The sequence below is a fragment of the Lissotriton vulgaris genome, chromosome 4_1, assembly GCF_964263255.1.
Source record: "Lissotriton vulgaris chromosome 4_1, aLisVul1.2, whole genome shotgun sequence".
Lineage (NCBI taxonomy): Eukaryota > Metazoa > Chordata > Amphibia > Caudata > Salamandridae > Lissotriton > Lissotriton vulgaris.
The window spans coordinates 886,152,976-886,169,929 of record NC_141691.1 but is presented as its reverse complement, the minus strand read 5'-3'; positions in this window follow the sequence as shown (position 1 = coordinate 886,169,929).

The window sequence follows — 16,954 nt, the reverse complement described above, 5'->3', positions numbered from 1 at the left end:
AGCTTTGTACATGTTGCTAAAATTATAAAATTGTACTTTAGACATTGTAATATTATGCACCATGTACTTTAAAAAATATGCTGCTAAAATTCTAAAATTGCACTTTGGATACTGCTTGCCAACTGAAATGAAGATGGATCCTTGTTTTTTATATATTTTTTAACGGAAATGTATTGTTTTAAATGCTTTGATGATTCTGTGAATCGAATAAATTTCATTTTTCAATATGTAAGTACAAATGCAATTTAATAATCGAGACCTACGTTTTCTAGCCATCTGCGGTGGCTGGTTAAAGTAATAATTATAACTAATGTAGTGGAAAGTAGCTTTCCAATCGATGTGATTAAAATGATGACAAGCATCAATCCAGGCAGATCCATAGGAAATAAGCAAACTACAGGCACTAGTATTAGGTCAATATTTTCTGTAAATTGGTGAAAAGTTGCTGGAAATACTCACTCATAATGGACGAATGAAGGCAGTATAAATAGTGCACAGCTGCATGGGAAGGTGTCCCAGGGCTCTGATTATTAGATCCTGGGGAATTTTCATTACTCCAACCTAACCTTGTGTAATTTCAGTAATTTCAGAATAATCTTGTCACTCGAAATTAGGATAATATGCCATGTTACATGCTGCTTGCGGAATGTGGCACAAGCACACAGTAATAATGCAAACAACCTGAATACAAGCAGCTGCTATTTGTGGTGCTTGTGTGTTTTCACAGGTTTGTTTTAGTGCAAAAAGCACAGTCGAACCCGGAATGAACATGAGGTTGCATTTAGTGCCGAAATACATTGCCAAGTTCCAGTTTTCCATTTTGTATAATTTCACATAACACCCCTAGCCATTAGAGGTTTAGGAAATAAGCTCTGGGGCCGTATTATGAACGTGCCCAGGGTAGCGCAACAGGCAGCTCTGCCCCCGGGGCACTTTGGTATTACAGAAGGGGCCACAGACGCTTGTGTGGCCCCTTCTGTAATACCTATAGCGCTGGCGCACATAAAGCGCTAGTGCTATCTTCAGAGTGAAATCCCTCATTTGAATGGGGGCGTGCCCCATGCAAATGAGGGAATCCCTTTGGCTCTGTGCCCCCATATTACAGGTGCGGGCCCAGAGCCAAAGAAGCTCTCAGGAGGTGCCACTGTTAGAGCACCCCCTGGTGGCAGCCCTCTGGAGGGGGCGAAGGGGGCCCCATGAACCCACCAGACGCCGCCTTGCAGGCAGCTGAAGTCACTGGCTGCACCTGCCTTCAAAGGGATTTCTACTCGTCTTTAAAAGTGCAGGCGGGTTGCCGCTCCATTTTGTACCTGAATGCGCTCCCCCAGGGGCAGCACCAGTTCGTAGCTGCCATGGGGGCAGGGCATTTACCATAATGCAGCACATTTTCCTGGATTGCGCTGGGCCCACCTTTTGCAAGATGCAGCCAGCGCAATCCCGGAAAATGCTCCGCATCTATAATATGGCCCCTGGAAGAGAGAAGAATAAAGGGGTAAGTGCTGTGTTGCACAGTATGTCAATGCCATAGGGAAATAATGTGTTCTCTGCCAGGAGCAACCCTCCATATTGTAGTTATTAGAAGCTCAATAGTAGTCGAATTGAACTTTAGAGGGGGCTAGGAACATATATTGTCCGAAGACAATGAATCTACATGCATTTAAACCTTATTGTTTTGGTCAGCAGTAGCCAGTCCAGACCCCAAGGTATTTGCTGAGTGAGGCTCTGTGAGGCAGGGCTATAAGCAATCATGCTGCAACATTCTAAATAACTTACACGCAGGCCAGAGAGTAGTTAGAAAGGTCAAGACTAATGGAATGGGCGTAGCCAAGCCGAGATGTGATTTTGGCTTGAATAACCATTTTATGATTGCATAAAGAAAAAAAAGCTTTTAGTCCTCCTAGACAACGAAAGCAGGTGGCCAATATCTTCCTAGTTTCTTAAGTGGCCACAAAAATGATCGTGTTATATGAAAAACTTTAATTTACATGAACTGCTTTTGAATTCTTCAACACATATTTCAAAATAATATTACTATTATAGATCAGTGCTACATCTCCCACTCTACACTAAGGGCCCGATGTAGGTAAATCTAATTTACCACTTCTAAAATACCGAATCATACCGATTCGGTATTTAAAAAGTGGTAAATTAGAGGGGGGAAATGTAGGTAATTCTGATTCGGTAAATACCGAATCTGTAAGATTCGGTATTTACCGATTCTGTAACTACCGAATCGGTATCTCCCATTTATTCCTTTGGGCCTTGAAGCCCATAGGAATCAATGTAGAATACCAAATCGGTATTTACAGATTCGGTAATTACCTATTCTTGCAAGGGTACAGGGGGTGTCACTTTGACACCCTCTAGCACCCCAATTACAGGCTTGTGTGCCATGTGGCACACATACATGCCCTAAGGGCATGTCTGTGTGTCACATGGCACAGGTGTGCTTGCACAGATGTGCAGGCACACCTGGATTCGGTATTTTACCACCCAATTGGATTGGGTGGTAAAATACCGACTCCTGAAGGCCTGTGGCACACTTCAGAGTGCCACCTACATCTCTATTTTCCGATTCAGTATTTTACCGAATTGGTAAATGTACAGAATCAGTAAAATCACTGAATCTGTACTTATGTAGCCCCCTACATTAGAAAACCATAATACCGGTCGGAAACGGCCAAATTTGGCCGTTTACGACCGGTATTAGGGCTCCTACATCGGGCCTTAAATGTTCTCTTGGAACTTTAGAAGAACTTTACTAGTAACCACTCTATTATCACCCTCAAAAGGTTGAAATGCGGAGTAGTCCCTGCCAAAAAAAGAACATAGAGCCTGCATACAAAAAGTAGATCTCTCCAGTGGACTTATTTTGCCTGGAATCATTTAGCTATGATAAAGACAAATACAGAAACTTACCTAGTACACTTCAATGAACTGCTTATATCAGTATAGTAAGCACGGTAGATCAATATCAATAGAATGTACATGTAAGAATGTAGGGCCAGATGTAGGTATCCAAATACCAGTCGGTAACGGCCGAAAATACTGATTTTTGGCCATTACCAACCGGTATTTGGATACTGAGATGTAGGGCATCTTAAAATACAGATTTGCTAATTTTACCGAACTGGTAATTTTACAGAATCTGTAATTTTACCGAATCAGTAAATTTACTGATTCGGTAAAATTACCGGATCTGTATTTTGAGATGTGGGTGGCACTGTAAACAGTGCCACAGGACTTTAAGGATTCGTTATTCACCACCAACTATTAGTTGGTGGTAAATAACGAATACCTGTGTATATGCAAATCTGTGCATGTACACCTGTGCAATGTGGCACACATACATGGCCTAATGTGTGCCACATGGCACAGGTGTACATGCACAGATTTGCATATACACAGGCATTCGTTATTTACCACCAACTAATAGTTGGTGGTAAATATGCCTACACATATGGCACACATACATGCCTAAGGGCATGTATGTGTTCTACATGGCACACAAGCCCTAAACAGGGGTGCAACAGGGTGTCACCCTTGAATTATTTGGTATTTACCTCCAGGCCCATAGGAATGAATAGCAATTACTGAATTGGTAAATACCGATTCGGTAATTACCGAATCTTACAGATTCTGTAAAAAATACCGAATATTTATCTACATCAGATTTACCGATTCTAAAATACCGAATCAGTAAAATTCGGTAAAAATTATTTACCTACATCTAGCCCCTAATTATGTACATGAAAACATTTACAGAAAGGAACATGACTGTAGTGTTCATAAAAAATAAGATACAGAAATAACACCTCAAGTCCACGGAATGCTATGGTTCACAGATCCCGGATTTATTTCAGCGCCTTGAGACACCCGGGTGAGTAGCGTGCTTACCATCCCCTGATTGATTGATTGATTTCGGATCCTGACACTGCCTTAATGACCCATGAAACATGAGAGCTTATATTAGTATCTCCAGTTTGAGAAGGATGGCCTGATCCCATTATGTAGACTTTTATCTCTTTGACTATTGGCTTTTTACACGGGTTGGCATACAGGTTACTCCATCACAAATATTAACGATATCCCATCCACCTTATTGCACGTACAATATATCCTAGACCACTTATAATAATTTGGATGGGATAAACTTCATGTTTGCGACAGAGCAACCAGTTTGTCAAACTCTAAATGAGGCCCTTAGATATGAATACATCGCAAGTCTGTGCTTGGTCAGTGACTGGGTGCTTATAACTTTACATGACGTTAGTGAGGTGTAATTTTGTGTAGATCAACATTACGTCCACCTTTCATCTTGGTTCAAAAATCAAATTACTCTACTCTGTAATGCTTGTTACAGCTAAAAGGAGAAATGAGGTCAAAGTGTGCATGTCTGATGGGGAATTAGTGAACTATCAGTGAAGAGATTGAAAAGATAGAAGATTACCCTCATGACAAAGGGAATATCATACAGGATATTATGACTAAAAGATGGTCAAGAGTACAAGGAGCTTTAGGGTCAGATGGTAAGAATCTGGCACAGTGAGTGGATTGTTAGACACAGCAATGTAATCTAATGTTATCTTATGTTGTTATGTTTTGTTATACTATGATATGCTATGTTATGCTGTGCTAGAAAACTGTAATTGAAACCCATGGACCGGTCTTTTGGTGCATGCGAGAAGAACCAAAGCTTCATGGGTGTTTGTGGTCCTGCAGAAACACAGATAATCAGAATGTAAGCTAAGACTCTCTTCTCCAGTAATACTGAAAGCCACATTCAACTTTGCTATTGTCTAGGAGGCACAACCATCAAATTGCGAGATGAAGCCAGAGAAGTAAACATAGACAACAATACATACATTATACATAAAGACTTAGAAATGATGCGCTTGGGAGCAGGTAAAAAATGTGAGGAACTGACAACCTTTATTTTTAATGTCTACTGCCAACCCTACACAAGATTACTAGGCCTGGGAGTAGATCGCTGAGTTTTGCGACGTGGAACTCCGCAAAGTTACAAAATAACTCTGCGAATTTCTGCGAGTGGCGGAGTGCAGTGCAAACTGCAGTTTGTGCTGGTATTTCTGCTGTTCGGGTAGAAATTCTACCCGAGCGGCAGCTCACCCATGCAAACTTATTTTTCGTGCTCGCAAACTTACCGTTTGCGATCGCGAGCGGGGAAAAAACTCCACTGCACATTCGCGAAGTGACGTTTTCTGCACTCCGTGAGCTCCGCGGAGTGCGGAGTGCCGAAAACTCTGAAAACTCCATGGATGGAGCAAATTTCACTGCCTAGGACTAAAGATTACCAGAAAAACAATCAGTCCTGGCAAGACAATGAAGGCGCCATTCACCTGTGCTTGAACATCAACAAACCAAGGGCAGTGCTAATATAGCACCGCTCTCCTTTCCTGTTTGCCCCTATACTCATAAGAGTGCAATACTGGTTAACTATGGATAATTGATATAAAGAGCACCCCCATTTTACATATTGGTACTGTGTGGTAAGGTGAGGTCTCACTCTGTCACTTACCTGATGCAAAGTCAACCTGAACTCTTGGAATCCATAAGTTAACCTCTAAAGGAAAATAGTGACTAAACATTTCCAGAATAAATCTATATTTCATTTAAGCATGCCTCAACTTTACCTTAAAAGCCCTTTTATTGTGCAAAATAGGCAAGGACTTGATTGCAGCACCTGATGTGAATCTAAAGCAGTTACATTCACATGCAAACTGTATGATACATAAATCATAGACAATGTTTGACCTGATTCTCATGGAAAGCAGTTAACTGTTCCCTTTACAGACTTTCAAGTCATTTCTAAAGTTCTAACATACTTGAAAAAGCCCTTTTTGATTATATTAAGACTAGAAGGATCTTGAGATCAATCCGTCTTGCAGTGCACTGGTAATGCCAGTCAGTTCAAGTAGTTTCACTACAATATAGTAAGAACCCCTAACAACATCTTTTAAAATGTCCCGCCTCTTGCTACTCAATGCATACAATGTCTGTGACTGAATTAAATGCGTGTATTCAAGTAAATACTCTTGTGATTCTGATGGGGTACTATCTGTCAGGTGAGTGGAAGACTTTACCATCACAACTCTGTCCAAAGACCATCTGTCGCATTTAGAGGTTTCCACCTGCCTGGTGTTGTGTTGTGAGCTCGAGCCTTTCGGTAAGCTCATTGTGTTCCTATTCTAGAGTTCCCCTCAAGCTGCGGAATATGGTGAAGTCAGAAGAAGACAGGGCACCAGGTCGAGAGGAGGTTTTTTGCTGGGCTCCTCAATGCTGTACTGGGATTCAAGTAAATAAAGAAATGGAGTTATGGCACATCGTCTCAGAGTTTCTACTTTGCAACAATGATGATGAGTGCCTTGAATCCTGTTGGACCCACTCGTCGAAGCCAACCATCTTTTATAAGCATATTTGGGAGTTTTTTTCCATGACAGCGTGCGGAAAAGGCAGACAAAGCATTCTACGGAACTTATCTCCTACCGAAGGTTCAATATTGGTTCATAATTTAATCCTTGTCCGTCTTGCTTTCAGACGGCTGTTAACTGTTTTGCCTGTGAGGTAAGTTCAAGTGTGCGTGAGTCATTCCCTGCTCTGGCTCCCCACTGTGCATCCTGCTGATCCTTGCAGTGAGGGAAGAACAACGTAACGTGCTACGCTTCCACACACATTACGCTCGTAGCATGAGGAAGGTGGCAGCCACCTTGGGAGGTTTTTTGCGGCTTGCCAACCTCTACGCTCCTGCTGGGGTTATCGAGCTGGGTGGGTCCTGTTCCGGTCCAGTAGATTCCATCAATGGTGACGCGCACACCTGGCGTGTCACTCTCTTATGGTGCTATGTTTGTCGTTGCGCTGAGGTTCCTGAGCTGCTTCACAGATCAACTTTGGCTATGCCACGGTGAAATGCGCTTGCCCGATGCCACGCAGTGGCCATCAAGAGGGCGGGCCCCTAGTCACGGAGGGCTGCCCCCGGCCAGCCACTCCTCACCCGGGCAGGCTTCACCCGGTAGGAGATAGGCGTGTCATTGACGCACGTCCGGGTCGGCTGGGAGGTGCCTCCAGGGGTACATTACTCCCTTGCTCCATTAGGGAGGCCTCTTTGCCTCTCCGGACGTCGTCGCGTTACAGTCGTGGGACACTCTTTTCCTCACCTCTGGTCGCCGTCCAGAGGTCTGGTCTTGCGTGGAGGTGATGAGTTTTCCGACGTTCGACTATTGCTTCGTTTGCGGTGAGTGGGGGTGATTTAGGTGGGTCGCGTTCCCACGGAGAAGCGTTTTTGGCAAGTTTCTTTGTCCGGGGGCATGTGGGGTCACTTGGTAGGCCCCGGCTGGCTACCCCCTCCTCCTCGTCTGCCACCCCCTCGTCCCTCGGTGTCTTCGTTAACATCTCCCTCTATGGGTACTTACTCCCAGCTTAGCATAGTGCTGTGTGTACATTCGAGGCGTTTATTTATTCTTTTTCGCGTCCTTGCCTCTGATGCTTGTAAAAAAAAAGCAAGGCTTCGAGTCTAATTATTTCTTGGTATGCATAGTGCGTTTAGGGTGGCAGCAGGGTGAACGGAAGACAAACACGCGCGCATGAACCGGCAGATGGTTTATTCATCGGGCAGGACCATTACAGCCAGGCTGAGTTACCAGTTTGATCCTCACATAGGCTTAAGTGGTTGTGCCGAGGAGCTGCCGTGATATGTAGACGTCGGGTTCCTGGTCTGTTTCGTGTACGTGGTGAGTGGCGGGGCATCCCAGCCTCCTGGGGGGAGCGGCCCGGTATGGTATGGCCTTGTGGTTAAATGTGGGCCATTTTTTCGCTTCATAGGCATTGGGGGCAGTCGGGTGCCCGTCCTGATCCTCAATGCGGTGGAGCGATAGAGGGTGTTTTGGCAAGAGGGAACGGAGCGGTTGCAGCAAGACTGACAGATTCAATTGTTTAAACAGCCTATTAGGTGTTCGCTAGTTTGTAAAATAGGTGTGTTTCGGCGTCCATTCCGTGACTCCAAGCGGATCGTTTGAGCACATGGCTTTGGGTTAAGTCAGGCCAGTTCTGGAGTTGCTACCGTTGCTATGTAAGCTGGATCCTACGTCGGGGGAAGTTGTGTTATGTAGGACATGCTTTAGTGAATGGGGTTTCCGAGCACTCATAATTCATCGAGCGCTCGTAAGTTAGGCTAACGTTTCCTTCGTTCAAAATTGGTTCATTTGGGCCGGAATTTGGTGTGGGTCCGCCTTGTTGGAATGTCGCAATCTGTATCGGACATGCTTAGTGCGGAGGTTACCGTGCATTAGTATTTTGCTACCGCTGATTCCATTGTTTGAATTAGTCTATGTGGTGGGCGGTATTTGTGTACGGGGCGGACATGTCTTTTATGTGGCATTACGTTTAGGACTTGCTTAGTGCGGAGGTTCCCAGCACAATTAATTTATGCATAACGCATATTCCATTGCGAATTGCTCTATGTCGGCGGGACGATCTTCGTGTGCGGGGCCCTCATGTCAATGTGGCCTGCCGTTTTGGACCTGACTCAGCATGGGGATGCAATGTTTTGTCAGTCTTGCAGATAGCTCCACGTGGCTGGCGGCAATTGTGTTCAGTTCCGGTGCGTTTGCTGCCTTGTTGTATGCCACAGGCCGTTTCGCGGCGATTGTTTCGTTTACTTACTCTTGCCTCGCCAGGATATTCACGTGGTGGCTCGCCCGCAGCGCACAACCCCCCCCTCCTGGTGCTTCGGCGCCATCCTGGGACACGGCTGGCCCGCCATTGCAGGGAGAGGGGCGGGCCTAATGGCAAGGCCTGTCTATCTCATTTACATGTGCATCAGGAGGGATGAGCCTATTCCGTGCGCAATTGTTTTGATGGCGCCCATAGTTACAAAGGGGGTATATTATCATTGTGCCTTGGTATCTCGACGCCCAATTGAGTGTCTTGTTCTATTTAAATTGTGGCACTGCATACTGCAGTGCGATGGATAAATTATGTTTTACACGTGGCATTAGATATTTGAGCGCGAGGGTTCAGCCCTTTACGCGCGTAAATTTGTGGTGTGTGATCGTATTTACAATTGGAGTATAGTATCATTGGGCCATGGTACCTCGAGGCCCATTCGTGTGACTTTTTCTAATTTACGCCTTGCATGGTATTTTCAGCGCGATGGGTAATCATATTCCGTGCGCAGTTTAGTTTATGGCGGTTGTATTTATAAAGGGGGTGTAGTATCATTGGGCCATAGTACCTCGAGGCCCAATCGTGTGACTGATTCAATTTTGCACGTGGCATTATATAAATCGTGTTATTTCCTCCCGTTGCAGGCCCTACTCGCATCCCACCCCCCCTTTTTTCGCACTCCTCGGGCTGCGCGGTGTCCCACAGCTTCAGCCAATTGTTGCGAGGTATGTATCAGCAAAGCGTGGGGGGCCGGCTCAAGATGGAGTCGGGTGTGTGAGGGATCTTGCGTAATGTACGAGGCCTTACGTAGGCCGGGGTGGGGTTCTGGGTTGCAATATTTGCAGTTGCGTTCACGCCCCCCCTGCGCCCCTGCCTCAGGGCGTGCGGTGGCGCGTGTACATAGAACCGGTCATCCGGTAGTCGTGTGTATTGCTTCCATGCTTAAATTGTATGTGCTATTGGAGTGCAGTTCAGCGCAACGGGTAAGCCTATTCCGCGCGCGATTGTGTTATGGCGTTCTTAATTACAAGGGGGTATAGTATCATGGGGCCAGAGTATCTTAGGCCCAATTGAGTGCCTTGTGCAATTTTATCATGTGCCATTGTTTATTGCTGCGAGATTGGTAAGTACTTTGCGTGCACAAATTTGTTGCCTTAGCCAGCATTCTTAAAGGGTTCCTAGTGGCACAAAGTAGATAGTGTCTTCAACAATAGTACCTCCAGGCACAATCGATCGAACATGCGGCGATGCATATTTCTGCGTGAGAGATAAGCCGTTCGGCCGCAACCTTGTTTTGTGTTCTATTATGCATTTGGTGTATAGCAGCAGGGGCCATGGTAGCTCTAGGCCCGATCGAGTGTTTAATTCATTTTATACGTGGCCTGGCATATCACAGCGAGTAGGGTAAGCCGATCACGTGCGCTGGTTTGCTTATTAGCGCCCTTATGTAAATATGGGGCGGAGTATCATTAGGCCATGGTACCTCGGGGCACGCGGCATTGCAGGGGTTGGGCAACTACGCCCGACGTTTAGGTCCAGGGTTAGATCCGTACTATATGTGTTCTGTGGCACTGTTTGATCCCTTGCTATATCAGCAGGTTTGCGGTACACGATGCACTAGGCATCAAGACAGGAGCTATCCTTGTGGTTACAATTTACATGGATAGGCGTTTATGTGAAGGGAGGGGTGTACTCTCAAGTGATGCTTGTTTACGGCCCAGATCTGTAGGGACAATCAGATGTTGCGAGTCCAAAATCTATCTCTTGTCCGGTTTCTCGAGGGCATAGTTTTGTAGAAGGAGTTTTGATCTACGCTTAATTTTTAGGTTGCGTCGGTTTCCGTAATATAGGGTTCTTCCACGTAATTACATGTGGTAGGAAAGGAGTCCGTTTTGCGATTTCTCTGCACATTTACGGGTAGTGGACCAGGGTTCCTTCAAGTTGTGGCGTTTCACATCGGCTGTCAGTTTACTCCGTGGCACTCGGGCTGATGGGTGCCGCCGGGTCGGGTGGCTCAGTGGACCAAAGCAGCCTCTATAGAGGCCTGTGGTCTACCTCGGGGTCACAGGTTCTAACCTCGCCGGGTCTCTCAGCCTTTTATCCATTTAAGGTCGAAAAGCGAGCACCTTGCAGCCAGACTTTGCATTTCTTGGCGTCTGTCACTCCTTGCAGGTGAGACTCCAGGCCTGCTGGCACAGGTGTTGCCTGGCATTGATTCTGTCTACGTCAGTTGTCTGGGGGACGCAGGAAGCGAGACATTGCCCATGCTCCCCCCCCTGTCAGGCAAGATGCATTATAATACAGCAATGCAGTATGTGATTTTTCTGTGCTGTATGAGGCAATTGATACATGGTGGGAGGACCTGCAGCAACTCCAGTGCGTTTCTGCCCCCCACATTGTGCTCATAGCTGTCTTTTATTAGGAGTGGCGTGTGCATGTTATCAATCGTACCATGCTCGGGTGCGAACATTGCTTTAGGTGTCGGTGCCCCGCATAGTAGAACCATGTCATTAGTTCATGCATGGTTAATGCTTCCATCTTTCTGCGGGGCAGGAGCGATAGCTTCGTCCGTTCCACCTGCAAACATAGCGCGGCCTTTGCCCATAGGTGTCAGAGCAAATTACTGAGAATCAGCTTCACTACATCCCCCGGGGCTAATAATCCGATATTAGACAAACGGCTCAGTTGCTTGGAAAGGAGGAACACCTGAATTGGAAGTGCTTCAGTGCGTGTGAGGCTAGCAGCAAGCCGTCTCTGCATGATATACTCAGCAAGTACATATCCTGGTGCCTGCATATGTGTTGAGATGATATACTCAGTATATTGACGGGTTTGAGTACTAGGGTTAGGGCACGGTATACCAGGCCTTCAGCTAGTGTATGCAGTATAAGGCCGCTAATGTGTGAGTGTGTCTGGTTACCCCTGGGTAAGAAGTGTGATACATCAGGCAGGGTGCAAGCTAGAATGGTATGAGGTGACTAATTGTGTATGGGTAGCTGTGTGCCCATGTTAGAGATCTGTGTATTCAGACAAACTGTAAGACAACTATGCATGTGGTGATCAGTATGTACAGGTGACCGAGTACCCAGTCTAGGACATATGTGACACCAGCCAAGCAAATGCGACTGCATAGTGTGGACAATATGTACACACAACCGATAGCTGGTGTGCAGGTGATGTGGCGCGCAGCGTGCATGGGAATGAGCGCCTGTCTCCCGCAAGTGAGGTGCAGAGCTGTGGGTCATGTGTGCACAGCAGACTTGCATATGGCTGCTCGGTCCAGGAGAGGCGCGTCGTTGTGCGCTCTGTGTACGTGTATCTGAAAAGACACTTGCTCTTGCAATTAGTAGGCCATTTGGAGCGTTGTCGGGACAAGATAGTGCTGCGATGGTCAGAACAGTATGTATGAAGACCTCTACAGTTTGGAATCAGTGTGCAAAAGGTGTTTATTGTCAGTCACTTTTCATGTAAGTGGCGGCTTTTGGGTCTGTTATAATACAGTAGAATAGGCACTCCTTAGAATTACACGTCTAGTATGCTATGGGGAGCCCCGAGCCGCGACAGGTGACTCTTTAATGGCTGTGCGAAATTTGTATTGGCACCTTATATCATACATATTACAGTTTTGCTGCTGTGCCGTCTTCTGAGGCGCTCTGGTGGGAGGGGCCCTCACTTCTGGGTTTGATCGGACTACTGGTCAGGGCTAGGTTTGTCTGTATGGCAGACCGCTAGGTTGGGCCAAAGTAGGAGAATTAGCAAGTTCTACGCCCAGCCCTAAGCTAATAGGGGCATAATAAACCTTGGCACATTTCATCTCCTGGGGCCTTACCAAGAGGTGTAGTTAGTCCTGTTATATGTACAATCCAGGGATCTGTACTGGGTTAAATTTCCCATGAGTAGGAAAGGTCACACGACAATGTCATTTCGCCCCTTCCATAATACTGCTGTTTCTCTGTTCATCCTAGGTCTGGAAACTGAAGGCAGCCCACCTGCGGCGCCATCAGTTCGGGAGCTCCTGCTGCCTCTCAGTAGAATGTAGGGTCTGCCGCCTGCTGTGTTACATCCCTTTTCTTGTCAGGTGGAGCAACCTTTGCTACCTCAGTATGAACCAGGACTGCCAATATTCCCTAAGAAGGGGGCCCCTACTAGACTCAATATAGAATGGGCTAGTTGCCATCTTAACTCCCGGTGGCACGTTGTCTCTTTATGGGTGGTGGCTTTGCACGTGGGCGCTCTTCAGAGTGGATAGGTGAGTACGATGAGTAAGTGAGCAAGTAAGTAAGTGGAGTTGATTAAGGTGAGTACTTTGCCAGAGGTTGGATATCACCAATTATGGGGCTCCTTGGTTCAGCTTATCATATGCCTCATGGCGAGGGGTCGTATGTCTACAAGTCCTTCACTCAAGTTTTCTTTAAGCGTTGTGGCCTGATATATCCCCCTGTAATTTGCGTGTTGTGGTGCACAAGCGTACCCAAAGCACACTGTACAGCTGTATTTGGAGAATTGAGCTCCGGCAGAAGTAGTACACTACCGGGTGTAGTCTGCTGATGCGTTGTGTCCAGGTGTGTGGTAGATCTCAGTGGCATGCGCTGGTTCTCCTATTGTATAGATTAGTAGCGATATCAGCAGGAGAGGCTCCCGCTTCTCTTGGTCCCTTCCCTGGGGTAGGTCCTCCCGACCCTGGGATAGTCTACACTTGCTGTAAGAGGGATTTTCGCCCAGGGGGTTTATGCTGATTAGTGTCAGGGTTGCTTTGATCTCAGCGGACGTGCATGATGCAGGTCGGGACCTTAGGGGGCATTTTGTTGTAGTCCCAGCAATCCCTTGGTGGTGGTCGTAAGTCAACCCCACAGACTAGCTAGACACGCACATTGGATTATCAATTTCATACATTTTCGAAGTTACGTAAGGAGTTACAGCAGATTTTCAATCAATCAATCAATCAATCAATCACACTTGGGAGGGTCGCGGCCATTATGACGAGCCCAGCTCGTCATGAGCACAGCTCCACTGTGACTCATGACGAGCTGGGCTCGTTATGAGCATCAAAGGGGTTAATAAGAAGGTAGAGGATTATGGGGTGTCCTTGAGGAAATTATCTCTACCTTCTAATTTTGGTGTTATAGAAGAAGAGGTAATCTGTGATCAGTTAGTGATGCATTGCAACAACTCTCACCTACTAGATAAAATTTGGATCAATGGTGATGCCAGTTTACGTGAAATTACTACTATCATCTCTAAAGCGGAACTTACTACAAGATGACAGTTGTTGCTTCAAGTAAGATTGATCAAAGTGAAAAAATGGTCAAATTGGTGAAAAGGAGCCACTCACGCCTCAATGAACAAGGGGAAAAGAAGGTTGAAAAGGTCCAGGGAAAAGAGAAGGGGGGTTAAAAGCCAAACCAAAGAGACACATTTGCAGACCTAAAAGGAAAATGTTATAAGTGTGATAGCTCATCTCATCTAGCACATGACAAAAGGTGTCCAGCATTAGGGCAGAAATGTGCCAAGTGTAAGATAATAGGGTATTATGCATGTGTGTGTCGCAAAACCAATTCAGTGAAATGTATTGTTGAGGAACTGGAGCAGGATGAGGAAAGTCTGGAGTCCGATGTTGAGGACTCATAGATTATGTGTATACAAGAAGAAACCTATGGGGCTGAAATTAAACTGAGGAAGAAAATGGTTTACAAGGTTATTGTTGGTGGTGTGTCTGAAACTCTTATGGCTGACTCTGGTTCACCCTATAGCATCATCAAAAATAATACTTGGGTGGATTTGTTGAAGGAGAAAATGGGTGATGTGTTAGAACTTCCTGATATCCATCTTTTTAGTTACACAGGCGAGCCTATTGATTTAGTGGGGTTTTGCAAACTTCCTTTTGAATTTAAAGGAAGACGCATAGAGTGCAAACTGTATGTGTCAGCTTCTGGACCATGTGTCCTGGGGTAGTGGAATCAAGGGGAGCTTAGTATCTTACGGTTTGAGAGATGGCAAAGAAGATGTGGAAACGCGTGTTGAGGTTGTTTCTAAGTTCCTCAAAGTTTTCTCTGGGAATGATGGTGAATTTAAGGGATTTTGACACAAGATTGTGCTTAAAAAAAGGCTTGTCCCTGCATCCATAAGGTGTAGAACATTCCAATGAGTGTGAAAGAAGAGGTAATTACTGAGATTCAGAAATTGGTGGACAATGATCTTATTGAACGCATTAAATCTTCAGATTTTGTCGCTCCCCTTGTGGTTGCAGCCAAGGCAACTGTTAAAAAAAGTGCCAACTCAGTCTCAAGAGCATCAAGAAAGATATTTACTCAGCCCCTGATCTTAAAGGTTTTGAACCAGGTCTTAAGAGTTTCATCACAATTGATGTCAGTGGCAAAGGCCTAGGTGAGGTCTTATCCCAAGTGCAGGAGGATGGTAAAGAATGTGTGGTAGCTTTCGCTTCCTGGGCCCTCACTCCCACAGAGGAAAGGTACTCTGTTATTAAGAGGAAAGCTCTGGGGTGTCTTTGGTAGCTCAAGTATTTCCGACAGTACGTCTAGGGCATGGGTGTTACTGTGAGAATGGAACACAAACCCCTCACGAAAGTTCTCACTTCACAGGGACTCCGTAATGTTTCTCCTAGAATGTTTGTGTCCTTTGCCTGTGGAAGAAGATACAAAGAATGAATGGGATGATTGGCTTGTAGCATCAATACTCAGGAGTAGCAGATTGGTTCCACCACTGGTTTTCAGGGACAAAGTTATCAATCTTTGTCATGAGGGTCATCTAGGAATTGTTACGAGTAAGTGTAGGGTCAAACTAACTTGTTGCCCGGCATTGACAATGATGTAAAAAGAGTTGTTGTTAGGGAGTGTGTGCAATGTGTCAACCCTTTTAAGAGTTTGGTTACACACAAATCTCCATTACATCCTGTTGTTATTCCTAGCATGCCTTGGGAAAGAGTGTGAATTTATATTTTTGGTCCGGTGAGAAACAGTAATGGTTCACAAAAGTACTTTCTAGTCTTAATTGATATTTTCTCTAAGTGGCCAGAAATTAAAGTTGTGCGAAAAGGCTGATTCAGAAACGCTATTTCTTTTTTAAGCTGAAGTCTTGATCTCCGACAATGGTGGACAATTCATTAGTGAGATTTTTAAAAGATTCATCAAAGAAGCAGGTATTGCTCATAGAACCACTTCCCTCTATCACCCAGATGGAAATGGCATGCTGAGTGCTTTAATGGAGTTATTAAAGGTATTATTGAATTAGCTTTTAGCAACCACAAAGATTGGGTGGATGAACTAAGGCAGACTGTTTGTGCCTAAAGGGTCACATGTTACCAATCTACGAGTGTGAGTTGATGAGAGGTAGATATCCATGCAATAAGGACAACATGGGGTGGTTGAATGGTACCAAAACCATTTTGTGGTCTGCCAAGGAAGTAAGAAACTCCGTTGTGGAAAGTCAAACTAAGTATAAGGACAAATATGACCAGTCTCATGGTAGTAATAAGGTGTGCTTATGTGTTGGAGACATTGTCATGGTCAAGAAAGGGAGATTGACACGCAAATGGGAGAGTACATTTTCTGCTTCCCTCAGAGTTGTGAAAGTTTTATGCAATTCTGCCATGCTCAGTGATGGCAAAGTATGGCATGCTTATACAATTGCTGTGTTTAAAAACATGGAAACAGGTGTGAGAGTCGGGGAAACCAAATCAGATTTGGCGTCAAGAACTCCACCTTTGTAGTATGATTGGATCGAGGATGTTGGTTCTTCATAGAGTAATTGTATTCCAGGATTTTCTTTTGAAACCATCAGCTCTTTTTAGATACCAGTGGTAATGTTCAATCATCATCTTTCTGTTCATCGTCTCGCCCCCTGTCTGTAGAACAGATGGTCACAGGTTGTTCCGATTCAAGTGTTGCATAGGGGGAGAGTGTGAGAGTCGGGATGAGGGGTACTGAGAGTGGGAAAGTTACCAGGGCTTGAAGGATGTGTGTTAAACCCAAACGTTTAGATGATTATATTACGCACATCTGTCAGATGTAATGAAGTCTGGTTTCTAACCTAAATGCTTAGTGGATTTTATTACGCACGTTGTCATAGCAAATGTTTTGATTTTATTTTATGATGCACTTTGTGTTCTTTGCTAGTACAACTATGTGGCACCGTGCTCTTTGTTTCAGCACAGCTCTTGTGTAGGATTCTTGTTGATTGTTTTTATTTTTTTGTAGGTATGGGGAAGTTGTGTGTTGTGAGCTTGTGCCTTTCAGGGAGCTCATCATGTTCCTAT